This window comes from Epinephelus fuscoguttatus, linkage group LG14 (genome assembly GCF_011397635.1).
Source record: "Epinephelus fuscoguttatus linkage group LG14, E.fuscoguttatus.final_Chr_v1".
Lineage (NCBI taxonomy): Eukaryota > Metazoa > Chordata > Actinopteri > Perciformes > Serranidae > Epinephelus > Epinephelus fuscoguttatus.
Window position 1 is genome coordinate 5,936,275 of NC_064765.1, and position 14,438 is coordinate 5,950,712.

The 14,438-nt window shown below is 40.8% G+C and overlaps 1 long non-coding RNA gene across 1 annotated transcript in view; it reads left to right on the top strand.

Annotated features, from left to right (window-relative positions):
* The first annotated feature begins 885 nt into the window (after window positions 1-885).
* The window catches only part of LOC125901216 (uncharacterized), a 33,902-nt gene continuing 20,349 nt past the window's right edge, over window positions 886-14,438 (top strand). Inside the window, exons 1-3 of the long non-coding RNA XR_007450954.1 lie at window positions 886-918; window positions 4,159-4,210; window positions 4,730-4,832. This is a non-coding gene — a long non-coding RNA (uncharacterized LOC125901216). The remainder of the gene's footprint in view (window positions 919-4,158; window positions 4,211-4,729; window positions 4,833-14,438) is intronic.

The window sequence follows — 14,438 nt, forward strand, 5'->3', positions numbered from 1 at the left end:
GTTACTGCACCAGTACGTCCTCTTAAACTAGGCTACTAGCTTAAAATATTGCTTTATCTGACTAATGCTAATAAATAACTTTTGCAACTTATCTAGGTCACTATTTTTGGACAGCAATGTACAATCTAATGCCATATTACAAATTACACGTGAGCGAAAAAATTGAAATGCAATTTACTTTTGTCCGCTGTCTTTTGAACGTCCACTCAGTAACTCATGTAGCTAACTTACCACAACTTTCTCCGACTTTCTGAGTTGTTTTTCCAACTTGACGGGGTGTTCACATGAATTTTCTCAGTTGTGAACTCATTTTTCAATTATTCCGACACCACATGAACGCAACGATGCTAACATTGGCAAAGCTAATGCTAGAGAACAAAACTAAAGCTATTGGGTGGCTAATATTAGCTACCTTTGATGGATACTGCTGTGTAATATCTGAAATTTCTCACCAACTATTAGATGGAAATTCTTTGCTGACATTCATGACACTGATAGTGACCTGATACATTCATTTATCAGTTAAACAGTTTGTTGAAAAGTGAGGATTTTGCTGCTTTTTTTCATCCTTTATTTCAGTGACTCAGTATATTTTTTTGGTTTCAGACTTAAACTGGTAAAGCGATTAGTGCTTTTTGATTTTATAGACAAAACAATCAACCCATTAACCTTTTTGAAACAATAAAATCAATTAGGCTAATCAACAATGAAACGTGTGCATGCCTTGTTGTGTGTCTATTTTCTACAGTTTCTTGTGCATCTTATGGATCTTGGGAGCTACAACTATTATAAACTGCATTTCCCATGTGTCACTTGCCCGACACAGCACAGGTGTGCTCCATTTGGTCTCATTGTAGGTTGATGAATTTCCACTGGGGTCAAACATTTGGCCTGAGGAGGATTTAGAGAGGGTTTCTGGTAAGTAGCTGTCTAAGAAAAACACTGAGTTAATTGTGTCCATATGGGCACATTAACGTTGAAGTGTTAGTATTTTACCACAATTATAGAGTTACTAACCTGCTGAATCGTCTGTGCAGTTGAAATGTAACCCTCCTTGTCACAAAGCTCTTCTCAACACAGTGTGAGCAGTGTGAGACATAAACTCCCTCGCAGTGTCATGTGTTAGCCACAGGTGTTGCGGAAATGTGGTTATGCTGCAGACAAACCAAATTAACTGAACACAGTGAGAGCTGTGAATTTTCTCATCAATGCCAGAAGTCAATGTGCTGTGTGGTTAGGCAAATTAAGACTCCTCTGCTCAGTGTTTTATATTTATAAATCATGGCCTTTTTATTGTGTGCAGCTTTCAAGATCAGTGGTGTCCTTCAGTTGAGTAGAAATACTAAAACCAAACTGTGAGATGACTCCAATACAAGCAAAAATCCTGTATTCAAAACCTAAGTTGAATAATAGTATGTAATTAGTTTTAATAAAATTATATGGAAATGAATAACAGTTATTTTTTTAACATTTTAATATTCATTCATCATTGTTAAAGCCCTAAAGTGATTCACACATTTTCCAATTGTATAAATGTGCAGCCCACACACTGAATAAAATAAATGATCAACATCTCGTCAGATGTGCGTCATACGTCTACGCCTGGCACCTTTTCCTTAAATTTGCCATGTCTCAGTAGCGATGACTAGTCTTGAGTCTCCTTATTGAGGCTATTATATTCCAAATCAAAAAAAGAAAATGTGTCAGAGGAAAATAAAGACTTTCACATTGAGTGGACAGCTTTGGTTGCTTTCACTACTAAAGCTGCAAAGTTTAACTCTGCAATAACTGTAACGTGAGGTTTCGATGTGTGGTGGTTGGGTCGCTCTTATTGAGAGCACACAGCAGGATGGAGACAGATATTCCGTTAAGCCTCACTTTACTTTGCTGCACACTTCAGCAGCTTCACAACACCCACATTTCCAGGTTACACTTTCTTGTGATAACTCAAATGTCTCTTAATTAACCAATCAGAAGCGAGAAGGACTTAGACTGAGGTTAATGTGTGGGAGGATTACTGAGGCGGATCCAGCAAATTTTTAGACTGTTGTAACGACGCTGCTGTGAATATTTTAGCATGTAAATAATAATTGGAAACATAACTATGTAAATAGTTAACTGTACAAACACTGTAAGTGTATTTTTAGTGAATTATTAAAACAAATGAATTAACCTAACGAGCAACTTATATAATCACAAATAGCTGCACTATAGAGGAGCTACTCTGCTGTAAAACATATTAATGAATGCTAATTTAGACCTATTAGGAATGTTTATAGGCTAATTTAAATTGAACAGGCCATGTTGCCGTCGCTATAAGGCACAAATATGTTTTGCAGCTCCGGACAGATTTTTCTTTTTAATTTTCTTGGCCAAAACTGGCTCTTTTGAAAGGTCGCCGACCCCTGCTCTGTAAGGTCATCATATGTTTGTGGCGTGCTGGCTTTGTGCTGATCCAAGAGGGTTTTCAGTTAAAGAGTTTATTTAGCTAACAAAATGGGAGATTTTTTTTTCTTTAAATCTGGCCTGTGACAGGGTGCCAGATGGCCCTCCGACCATTTTCTAATCCACAATAGAATTTAAATGAATTCACACTGCGATTTTTTATTTATTTAATTGCTGTAATTTGAAAGTAAAGTGCAAGAGTTCATAAAAACATCAAATTACAGCTTCATTCATCTTCTAACCGCTTCATCCTCTTGAGGGTCGCGGGGGGACGGGAGCCTATCCCAGCTGACATCGGGCGAGAGGCAGGGTACACCCTGGACAGGGTGCATGTTTATACAGCAGAGTAGCTCCTCTATAGTGCAGCTATTTGTGATTATATAAGTTGCTCGTTAGGTTAATTCATTTGTCAGACTATTGCAGGGCTGACACATAGAGACAAACAACCATTCACGCTCACATTCACACCTATGGACAATTTAGAGTTACCAATTAACCTAGCCCCCAATCTGCATGTCTTTGGACTGTGGGAGGAAGCCGGAGTGCCCGGAGAGAACCCACGCTGACATGGGGAGAACATGCAAACTCCACACAGAAGGGCTTCCACCCCCGGGGTCGAACCGGCAACCCTCTTGCTGTGAGGTGACAGTGCTAACCACCACACCACCGTGCCACCCCCAAATTACAGCTTGTTTACCAGAATAAAACTGCCAGAGGAGGATCCCTGGACCCCGAGATAGACATCTGGGCAGATTATTTATATATTACCCAGCCTACATTTGTACGTGGGGCCCATGTGGATTGTAAATGGGCTGAAAAATGTTCCCTATATGGCACTGTACAGTGTACACGTGTTCCATATTGGCCCCATGCATGTGTTTGCCGAAGTGGGGCCTACATGGGTCATGCTGGGGCTACCTGGGTACAAAGTGGGTCCAAAATGGGCGTCTTATCTGGGGGCCATGTGGCATGTGGGCAGATGTCATGGGGCCAATATGGAACATGTGGACAGTCCCATATAGGGCCCATTTTCAGCCCATTTACTGCCCACATAGGCCATGTTGGATGGGTATTTATTAATGGGCAGTGCAAGTTGAGTGTCACTGGCATCCTTCAGTCTATCACAAACATTCAGCATCAGTACAACAGGAGATACATGGTTTTCACTGGAGAGGAAGGGGTGTAAAGTAACTAAAGCTGCAGTAAAAATAACAGTGTTTACCTCTGAGATGTCGTGGAGTAGAAGTATTCAGTTGCATAATAATAAAAGAATACTTAAAGTACAACTTTGAAGTACCTTGAAGCTACTTCAGAACAGTACCTGTACTTATTTACATTCCACCACTGTGACAGTGTCACTGAGGCCCTCGCTGCTATCTGTAGGTCATCACATCTTTGATGGTATTGATGTTGCCGTGGTGATTCAATAAAATGTTCAGTGTTTATCACTTCCATGTTTCAGCTTATGTAATCAGCACAGCCTCACAGAGCGAGAACACGCCACTGTGTGCTGTCAACACCGTGTGTGTGTGTGTGTGTGTGTGTGTGTGTGAGACTGAAGCCTCGCCCAGAGCCGATCACTCCATACGCCCCCTGCTGCTGCTGCCCCACAGGCTGCCTGCAGAGCTGAGCACGTGGCGCCCTCTGCTGGCAGGATGTGAAACAGGGACGTCTCATGTGATGCTGAGACCATTGTTTCTGCTTTCTCTACAGGAAGGTCAGAGGTCACTGGCAGACAACACTCGAGCTGGCAGAGATTCAGTAGGTGTGTCTTTTTGTACTTTTATTTTGAAATGCTTCCTCCTTTTGTTCAGGGGATAATTTTCCACAACTTCTGTCGTATGACCCTTTAAAATAAATTCATGATCTCTCATCAGCCTCAGCTCAGACATGACTAATGAGCAGTAGAGTCAGATAGTGGAATGTAACTAAATACATTCACTCAAATACTGTAGTTAATGAATAATAACTTGAGTAATAGGCTACCTGGGTCTTTTAATACCACTTTATACTTCTACTCCTCCACATGTCAAAGAGAAATACTGTTCTTTTCAGTCCCACTCCATTTGTCTCTCTCTCTTTTGGATCTGAATATTTAAATACGTCCTCCACCTCTGTGCCATTGTTTATTTTGAATAATGTATTCAGTGTTTTGTGAGAAAATGAGCAAAACTTAAACACAAACCTGCAGCAATAAACATTATTTTGTGTAACAGACATATCTGGTTAGGAGCCACTGCTGTAGGAAATAAAATGGTCTTCTTCATTATCTCCTTTGCTGCAGCGTTGGTGCAGGAAAATTACAGGTTCTCACTTAAGAAGACACATAATACTGTCAACCACATCCAAACCGCTCTTCCCAAAATAAACCAGCAGCCAGATCAGAGGTACGTTTTTGTTCTTTACAATATATTATATTCTTCAAGTTTCAAAGTTTATTTCATTTAAAACAAATCAGTTTTTTGCACCAAAGTGCTTCATAAAGACAGACATATATGTATCCACATACAAGAGACATACACTCACTGGCCACTTTATTAGGTACACCTGTTCGTTAATGCAAATACCTATTGTAATGAGCCAATCACGTGGCAGCAACTCAATGGATTTAGTCATGTGGACTAGTCGTGCTGAAGTTCAAACTGAGCATCAGAATGATGAAGAAAGGTGATTTAAGTGACTCTAACGTGGCATGGTTGTTGGTGCCAGACGGGCTGGTCTGAGTATTTACTGGGATTTTCACACACAACCATCTCTAGGGTTTACAGAGGATGGTCCCAAAAAAAGAAAATATCCAGTGAGCGAAAATGCCTTGTTGATGCCAGAGGTCAGAGGAGAATGGCCAGACTGGTTCAAGATGATAGAAAGGCAACAGGAAGTCAAATAAGCACTGGTTCCAACCAAGGTGTGCAGAAGAGCATCTCTGAAGCAACAACACCTTGTCCAACCTTGAAGCAGATGGGCTACAGCAGCAGAAGACCACACCAGGTGCCACTCCTGTCAGCTAACAACAGGAAACTGAGGCTACAGTTCACACAGGCTCACCAAAACTGGACAATAGAAGATTGGAAAAACGTTGCCTGGTCTGATGAGTCTGGATTTCTGCTGCAACATTCAGATGGCAGGGTCAGAAACTCTACGACACCAAGAATTGAGTCCCGAAGGCAAAGGGGTCCAACCTGGTGCTAGCAAGGTGTACCTGATGAAGTGGCTGGTGAGTGTAAATGTGAGTTAAACACAGATAAAAAATAAAATAGAAAAACAGGTCAAGCATAATCAAAGAATAAGGCGGACGTGGTCTCGTTTCTTGGACCTTGTTAATAATTGGGCAGCAGCATTTTGAATTAGTTGTAAATGGGAGATAGTGGCCTGTGAAATGCGTGGTAGGGGGTTGTCGGTAGGTATTCTTTATCATATTCATCATGACACCATGTATTAGGTGAAGCATGCATGCAGTATTTGGGCTGAAATGAACTTAGTTGCAGATTTAATGACAGAAGGAAAGGAAACAGTTTTGCTGTAGAGAAACATATTTTACAGTTGTTTTGTTTTCTGGATGTCTGACAAGTCCCATCCATTAGTTTCAGTGATGAAAGCCTGTCTTTAAGTATTATTAAGCAGATTAAAACCCACTTACTTACGATGCATCCCTCCAGCAAGTCATCTGGCACTGCATCAAACACAAAGAAACAGACGTGGCAGAAATTCACTACAAAGAGAAAATTGGCAGTTGAGGAATTTGTTCTGTCTTCTCTGATCCACTGAAGCTCACTGGGAAAGAAAAACAACTGCTGAATCCTGAAAATGTAAAAACACCTGCAGTGCTGGAATGTAACTAAGCAGATTTACTCAATTACTGTACTGACAGCTTTATTTACTTCATAAACTACAGCACACAAGACATGTAAAAAATGTATAAGAGCAGCTGAAACATTTCTTAAATGTGAAGATTTACGTCTTTTCCTTTAAACAGTTTTAATTTGAGTAATAATATTAAAAGTTCATGGACAGGATCTCGAGGTGCAGCCGGGGGGAGGAAGGGGTCCAGTTTGGTGACCTCAGAATTAGCTTCATCACACCGTGACCTCCAGCATGCACTGGGGCGGTTTAAGTGTGAAGCGGTCGCGATGAGAGTCAGCACCTCCAAGTCTGAGGACTTGGTTCTGTGCCAGAAACAGGTGGATTGCCACTTCTGGTTCGGAGAGAGTTACTGCCTCAACCGAGGGAGTTCAAGTATCTCAGGGTCTTGTTCACGAGTGAGGGTAGAATGGAGCCTGAGGTGGATAGATGGTTTGGTGCAGCTTTTGCAGTGATGCGGGCACTGCACCCGATCATTGTGGTGAAGAGGGAGCTGAGCCAGAAGGTGAAGCTTTTGATTTACTGGTCCGTATACGTCCCAACCCTCACCTATGGTCATGAGCTCTGGGTAGTGACCAAAAGAATGAGATCATGGATACAAGCGACCAAAATGAGTTTCCTCTGTAGGCTGTCTGGGCTCAGCCTTAGAGATAGGGTGAGGAGCTCGGACATCCGGAGGGAGCTCAGAGTAGAGCTGCTGCCCCTTTGCATTGAAAGGGATCAGTTGAGGTGGTTCAACATCTGATCAGGATCCTCCTGGGCGCCTCCTGTTAGAGGGCTGGTGATGGAGGCGGACGTGAGTTTGAGCTGAGAGAGACTCAGTGTTGGTGAAAGGTCACCTGATCCCACACATGGAGGGTCTCTCTGCGGAGGCGGCCCGGCGGTCAGAGACTGGAAAATGTGACCGTGGTGTTGTCCCAGGCCAGTTTTCTCCCTGGTGTTATCATCACTGGGAAAACCCCACAAACCTCCGAGCTGTGTCCCCTCATCAGCAGAACAGAAGGCCAGCTGGACACATGAGATTTCTGAGGATTGGTTTTTGTTACCCAGATCGAAGGGGGTTTCCTCTGTACGGTGGTCCTCTTTAAATAGACTACAATGTTGACTCATAAGCTTTCATTGGTCTATACATTGTTTAGGATTAGGTTTTTTGTGGGGTAGCCTACATGACGGAGGGTGTCAAATGTTGCATAAAGTGTAAAGCCGTTTTAGGCAAATTTGCTTTTTATGATTTTTGGTGATAATAAAAAAGATAAAATTGACTGGACTTGATATTCAGCTTGAACACATTAGCTTACATGCTAATGTTAGCATATTAGCATGTCTATAGTCAGTCGGTGAATAAGGTCATGGATCATGTGATCAGCTTATATGGTTGCGACTCAGTTGTTAACAGACAGTTGGTTATTTACACATCAGCACACACAGATCAACATCATCCTTCATTTAGAGCTGTTTGTGTCCATCTAATGAATCTAAGTCCAATAATTCACTCTCTTTGAGCTCTGTTTTTGGTCTCCACCAACTCCTGAGGCAGCCCGGTCACTAGAGGAAAATGTTGGTATTGTGCGTTTCTGCAAACCACGATTACGTTACATTTTAATGCTTCATATGTGTCATATCAATGTTTCTAAAGTGATGAAGTATATAAAGTGACTTGACTTTTAAGAGATGGAGGGGATGTTGGATGGTGTGGCGCATGCCAAGCTGCAGACCACCGTTTGAGACCAACACACAGCAAAACCAGTTGTGATTTAACGAGTCATTGCTGTGTTTCCAGCGGCTTTGTAGGCACAAAAAGTGTTTTTTTTTACTGAGACATCGCTGCAAATTCCTGTCAGGATTGTGCCCCCCATACCGGGTATTTTAGGCTAAAACATAATATTTTCCTAACAATAACTAGTGTTTTATTTGCCTAAAGCTACCCACACGTTAACTACAGTTTTGTTGAAATGTAAAGTTCCCATGAATCTGCTATGTAATAATGCATAAATGTGACGTATCCATGGTTTGCAGGTAGTTTGGCGATTGGGTTGCTTGAGGGAAATATAAGACCTTTGGCCTTATAGCTACCAAATGCTGCTCACAGTGGGTTTTCTACCACACCAGACATAGGCTGGAGGCTCGTTAGACACCTCTCCATTGGCCCCCTGTGGCTTTGACATAAAATGATATGTGAATGACTAACGATTATTTTTAACATTCAGATTTTGATTTGTCATTGTCATAGGCCTAAAGTGATTATTGCATTCTTCAGTTGTAAAAATGTGCAGCAGATACATCCAACTAAAAAATGTTCTAACGTCATCAACTAAAATCTGCGTCATACGTCTAGGACCTGGTGACTTTTCTTCACTATTGACTCCAAACCCAAAACAGGAAAAGTCTTGGAGGGAAATAGAGGACACTGCAAAGTAGCCTACTGCAGAGTTAATGAATATCATTTAGACATATTCATAATGTTGATGGGCTAATTAGGCTTAATAGGCTGTTAACTTGATGCTTTTTCTTTTTTTTGGCCTATTATGGTTCTTCAAATGGTAAAGGTTGCCAACCCCTGGACTGCAAATACCAGTAGGATCAGCAGGCCGTTATCAGCCCGATAATATACTGAGTGGTTAGGTTAATAAAAAAGATCTTGGTTTGTGTTGAAATAAATACTTTGTTATATAACATGACATCACATGACGTCTTAGGGCTGCTGTGATGCACTGACCAGTCAAGGACTGAAACATTTGCTGCTGTTTTTACTCTTTATAAAAATTTTTGCTCTTTTTTCACCAGATATCTTTAAATAAATAAGACTGTCTTTGCATTCATCTAAGCCTGTAGACCTTTTTGTGGCTTTTTAGCAGTTACATTGGTGTGCAGATATCTCCTCTGCTGTCCTTACCAACACATTCTCACTCTGACCTCATCACATATCAACGTTTGGTCATGGACTTTCCACATCCATATATGATGTGCAAGGTACCCTGGGTGTGTTGGTTGTTGACGTTCCAGGACACCATGTCAAGTTCTGCCTGCTACAGGCATTGTCTTCTTTTGAAATACACTGTTAACACACAAGGCTCTTTCAAAATAAAAGCACTATGTCGGTACAACGACGCAAATTTACATTTTCTTTCCTCCAACAACTAAGGCACGTGGTTGGGTTTAAGAAAAAAGAACAAAGTTTGGCTTTAGAATCTTACGAGACGCAAACACCACTCTCTCCGGTGAACGCTGATGTTTGTTGGACCCATCCACCGCCCCGCCCACCCAGCCCAGTTGCACATTCACCGCATTAACTTTCATCCTTTGTCCTGTGGTGTATCCCCCTGAAGGAAAAGGAGATGCCGGGCGCCATTTAACTATAACAGCAACCAGCTGCATATCATGCCGACATAATAGGACGCCTTTTTTTGTTGGTTTCTGGATTTTGATGACTTCACAGTAAGTGATAACATTTGAAGTGGGTGGTTTCAGTTGGTCAAAATACAGCAAAAGTTGCCACTTTATTTTAGATGTTAACTTTCTGCACATCATCTGGAACCTTCTATTGTATAACATGGTCTTCATCAGCACATAACTCATGCTGTGCTCTTTTTTTTGGTTATATGCTTTGGTCTAAAATCACTAAGTTATAGATAAAATCTTTGGGCAGATGTTATCAATGTTGTCATGTAAGTATGAGATCAGAGGTTTGATTCCTGCAGCAGACATCTTGTCCTGTCAAAGTGCCCTTGAGCGAGAGACACTGAACACCCCCTCCACCTGCTGTGGAAGAGAGCGTCAGCTAAAATTTTAATGCCCATCCTACAGCAGAGAGTGAGTTTGTGGTGCATGAGATGTCTTTTATCCAGCGTCCCTCTGCGATACTGTATGTTTTCTTAAAATAACCCTGAGTCTGCATTTTAAAAGTTTGTGATCGCCTTTTCAAAGAAACTTCTCAGGTGCCCAGATGTTCTCTGGAGAGCTGCCAGGAATAAAAACATATTAACATAACACTCATCAAGACACACCGTCTTTATTTTGCTGTGGGAATACAAATTCAAAACACAACCATCCATGGAGCATTCACACGACTTGGTTTTTTTTTTTTTTTTTTTTCAGTCTCAGTGTGCTTTTATACAAGCGCGTCTCGGAGGAGAAACAGCAAAAGCCTGTCACAATCAATGCAGTTAAAGGCGACTTCAGAAACATATCTGGAAAAATAAACGAAATGCAATACCTTTTTTTCATCACAGAACACATTCCTGTCATTTGCAGAAAGAAAGGCAAACCAGTAATAACCAACAGTGACTAAGGAACATAAAAAAGTGCGCTTTAAAGAACTTCTTGCTATAAAGCTCGATAAGGAATGATTTTCCCTCCTCTTGGATTTCAATCACAAATCATCATTTCTGCTTTCTAACATCATTTATACCCTTTCATATATCACCATATCTAGACAATTTGTCCTGCATCATACGATCGCTTGCTGGATCAAGTGGGATGTTGCACCAGGTGAAAGTCAGTCTGAATGTAGTGGAGATACTTTAACTAGCCGTACAATACGAGTTAGTAACAATGTAGATTTGAGATATAACCTCATAGAACAGACAATTTGAGAAATATGCTTTTCCACTTTCTATCCAAGAGTCAGATGAGAGGACTGATACCAGTCATACAATTTCTGTACTTTAAAAATGAAGCCACCATTATCAGCCGGCTAACTTAGCTTAGCACAAGCACTGGAAACGGGGAAAGAGCTAGCCTGACTCTGAGAGCAACGAAATCCACCTGCTAGCGCCTGCAATCTTAAAGTCCACATGAAACGGCCTGTAGAGCGCTATTTGATTCCTTAAATTTGTGTTTCCTGCAAAACAGAAATGTACTAACTTATTTGACATTGCAAACATCTCCATACCTGACAAACAGACATGTGAATGGTATCAAGTGATTTAAACAACTTTGCGTGGTAACAAGAATTTGCTTAATGTGACTTGAAACACTTGTGTGAGAAAATCTCAGACAAAAGAAAGAGGTCTAGGATAAGAACATGAAAATGTAGTTTAAGTGTAGTTGGTACAACTGAACAGAGTGCGGAGTTTTACAGCAGTTAGTGTTGATTTAAGACTCAAACTTCAATCAGCTGGTGCAACTGGCCACTGGTCTGAAACTGTAGCTTAACAACAAGCCCAAAAGTTTTTGTAGCACCCTAAACCACAGCCAGCATAACTTTTGGGTGTGATGGTGGTGTTAGGTTACTGTCTACATACTGGTTCTATACCCTCCACCTTCCTCTTCACCACCATAATCCTCATATCGTCCCGTGTAAATTAAGCTTCAATTCAAATCCCTCTTCACTGAAATCAACTTTGGTGCTATGAAATGAAAAGACAAAACATTCCTTAATGACTACATTCAATCTAGGATCAGGAAAATTAAATCTTTTGACCTCTAAATCTGCGAGTCACTCACTCCTTTTGGTGTTCAGTGTGTAAACTCATCGTCCTGTAAAGGGCTGATAGAAGTCAGACAGCCTTTCATACCTTTCAATACCCACTGGGTCTGAATCTTTTAAACTCTTTGACTAATGGACTTCAGTGCCACCAAGCTCAGACACTCTGGACGACCCCGAGCTGCTTTTAGCGGTCCATTGCTGTTTGCGTGAGTGTGTTGGGGATACAAGACGTCTGGGCAGAGAGGACTGTGAATACAGACTAGATTATTCACTTTAGGATTAGAGGTTTCAAACTGATCAAAATGAAACTACCATTAATTTAATTATCTGTTTTAAAACCTATTCATTCCACTTTCTGAAATAAATCTCAAACAATGTCCTTTTTAAAAATGGCATTTAAAGAAAGGAGTCGACTCTGAAACTTTGTTTTAATACCAGCAGTTTTAGAGCTGTTGCTGTTTTTAAAGGATAAGTTTGGTAACATTCTACACTTTTCTTCTTTCCAAATAATCCCAAGAAAAGACCAAAACCAACAGTAAATATAAGTATTGTGTTTGTGTGTATCTACAGCCTGATGTATTGTACTCCTCTGTGCCACAGAGCTTTCTGTCGTCCAAAGACTATTAAAAACACATCAGTGAGCCACACTATCGCACCGATCGACATATCCTCTTACAACAGTTCGTATGATATCTAAGAAAAGTTCTGCACACTGGGAAAAACTGGAGGGGGGCCTGATGATATTTTATGGATTACTACCATGATACCTTACAAAATAGCACCCCCACCGTTTAGGTTTAGGAAAAGACTCATGGTTGGGGTCATCAAATTATAGACGTGACGTGACTTTTGGTGTCTCATGGGACACAAACACTTGTCTCCTGGGTCAAAGTCCTGTGTTTATTTAGCCCATCCACCCCAAACTTCCTCCCTACACGGACTTTGTCACTCTACTACGCCACCTGACTTATGATATCCATGGATGTACTATTAGACCTGGATACTGGACCCAAAGATGGTACCGATTCACAGGAATGAGAATTGCTTGCCTGACCATGTTTATTTTAGTGGTATGCGGCCCACTGAATATGCTCCTGCATGGCCCATAGACTTGACATTGCGATGATGTCACAGATTTTTAAATTGGTTTCGCAGCTTGAGGAAAGTTTTACAAATTTGAAACCTCCAGGGATCAAGAATTCAGAATAAAAAAGTGATAATTGACCTTGTTTGCTGTCGAGGTGTCCTGTCAACAGTTTTACAGACGTCCCTTTTATAATGGTGGTCTATGGGGAAAATGCTTTTTGGGGTACAGGGAATTTTTACGTTGAAATACAGCTGAGTGACCACTGGGAAAACTGGTAGCAAGGCTGAGCGATGTTCCTGGGGGCCTGATGATGGCTTACAAATTACTGCCATGATATCTTACGAAATAGCAACTCTAGCAGTTAGGTTGGGCGTCGTCACAATACTGACGTTACGTGACGTGACGTCAGGAGAAGCAGTGCCAATGGTGAATAAGAAAAAGTATGAATATTATGTATCATTTTTTAAGCTATGAGTTGAGGAAATCTTTGCCTCTAGGCTAATTTATGCAATGTATAAGTGCTTAAGCTAATAAACAGTTGTTTTGTCTATGAACCCTGACAGTTATTATTGAGCCTAATTTTATTCTTCTTTTAATTGATCGTGTTAATTTATGTTTTATGGCTGTTGGGAGAAGTTTGTTCTCAGGGCCTGGGTTGAAATAAAAAGATTTCTTCCATAAATGTTGACTTCCCCCTAGTGGAGTCAGTTTAAAGTCAACTTAACTGCACTTAAGGGGTTATAATTATCTACATGAATTTTTATGGCCAAAAGCAAGAAAGAAAGGGGTGGCAGCTTCTCCTGTAATTGATTATGATAAATGGGCAGATAATATTGTGTCATATCGATCGCAAGCCCATGATTACGTGGGTTATATTAAATATATAGCGCATTACTTTTTGGAGACATAAGCACAAACAGTGAATGAGGACAGCCTGCACTCTGTGACATGTTCCTTCATCATCGTGAAAACACACACTGTAGTTTATTCTGACTTACGTCATACATCGTCCTGCTGCCCCAAATACTCACTGGAGCACCTAATGTGGATTAATCCGCCGCTGAAAACAGTCCCCAAGAAATCCACTATTTACTCCTGTTTGTTCGATGAAGACGTGGCATGAATAGCTGTTTTGGGAGCCTTTGTAAAAATAAAAATATATACTTATCTTTTAAAATATTTGCATGATTTTGTGGACATTTTTTTGGTTTTGGTCTTTTTGGGGGATTTCTTGACAATAATGAAAATACGAGACAATCAAGAAAATCAAACCTGCCTTGTCCTTTAAAACACTGCTCCATGACTTTTTCCTTGACATTAATTAAATTTGACAAACTTTCACGCTCATGCAAGGACATACCAGTAAACGCAGAAATATATCTTTCTTTCAGACCTATAAAATCAGTCGTCTTTTCTTGTGTAAACACATACGGCCACAAAAATGCATCATAATACTGTCAGGAATTCCTTTTCTTATTAATTCAGAAGTAAAACTGTTTTGTAAATCAACTTGGGACCAGGGTCTGTATATGTACAGCATACGTGGAATTTCTGAAGGGTCACTTGCTCCATCTCTTTTCAGCAAAACATTTAGAAAATGGTGCTTGCCATACGCCACTC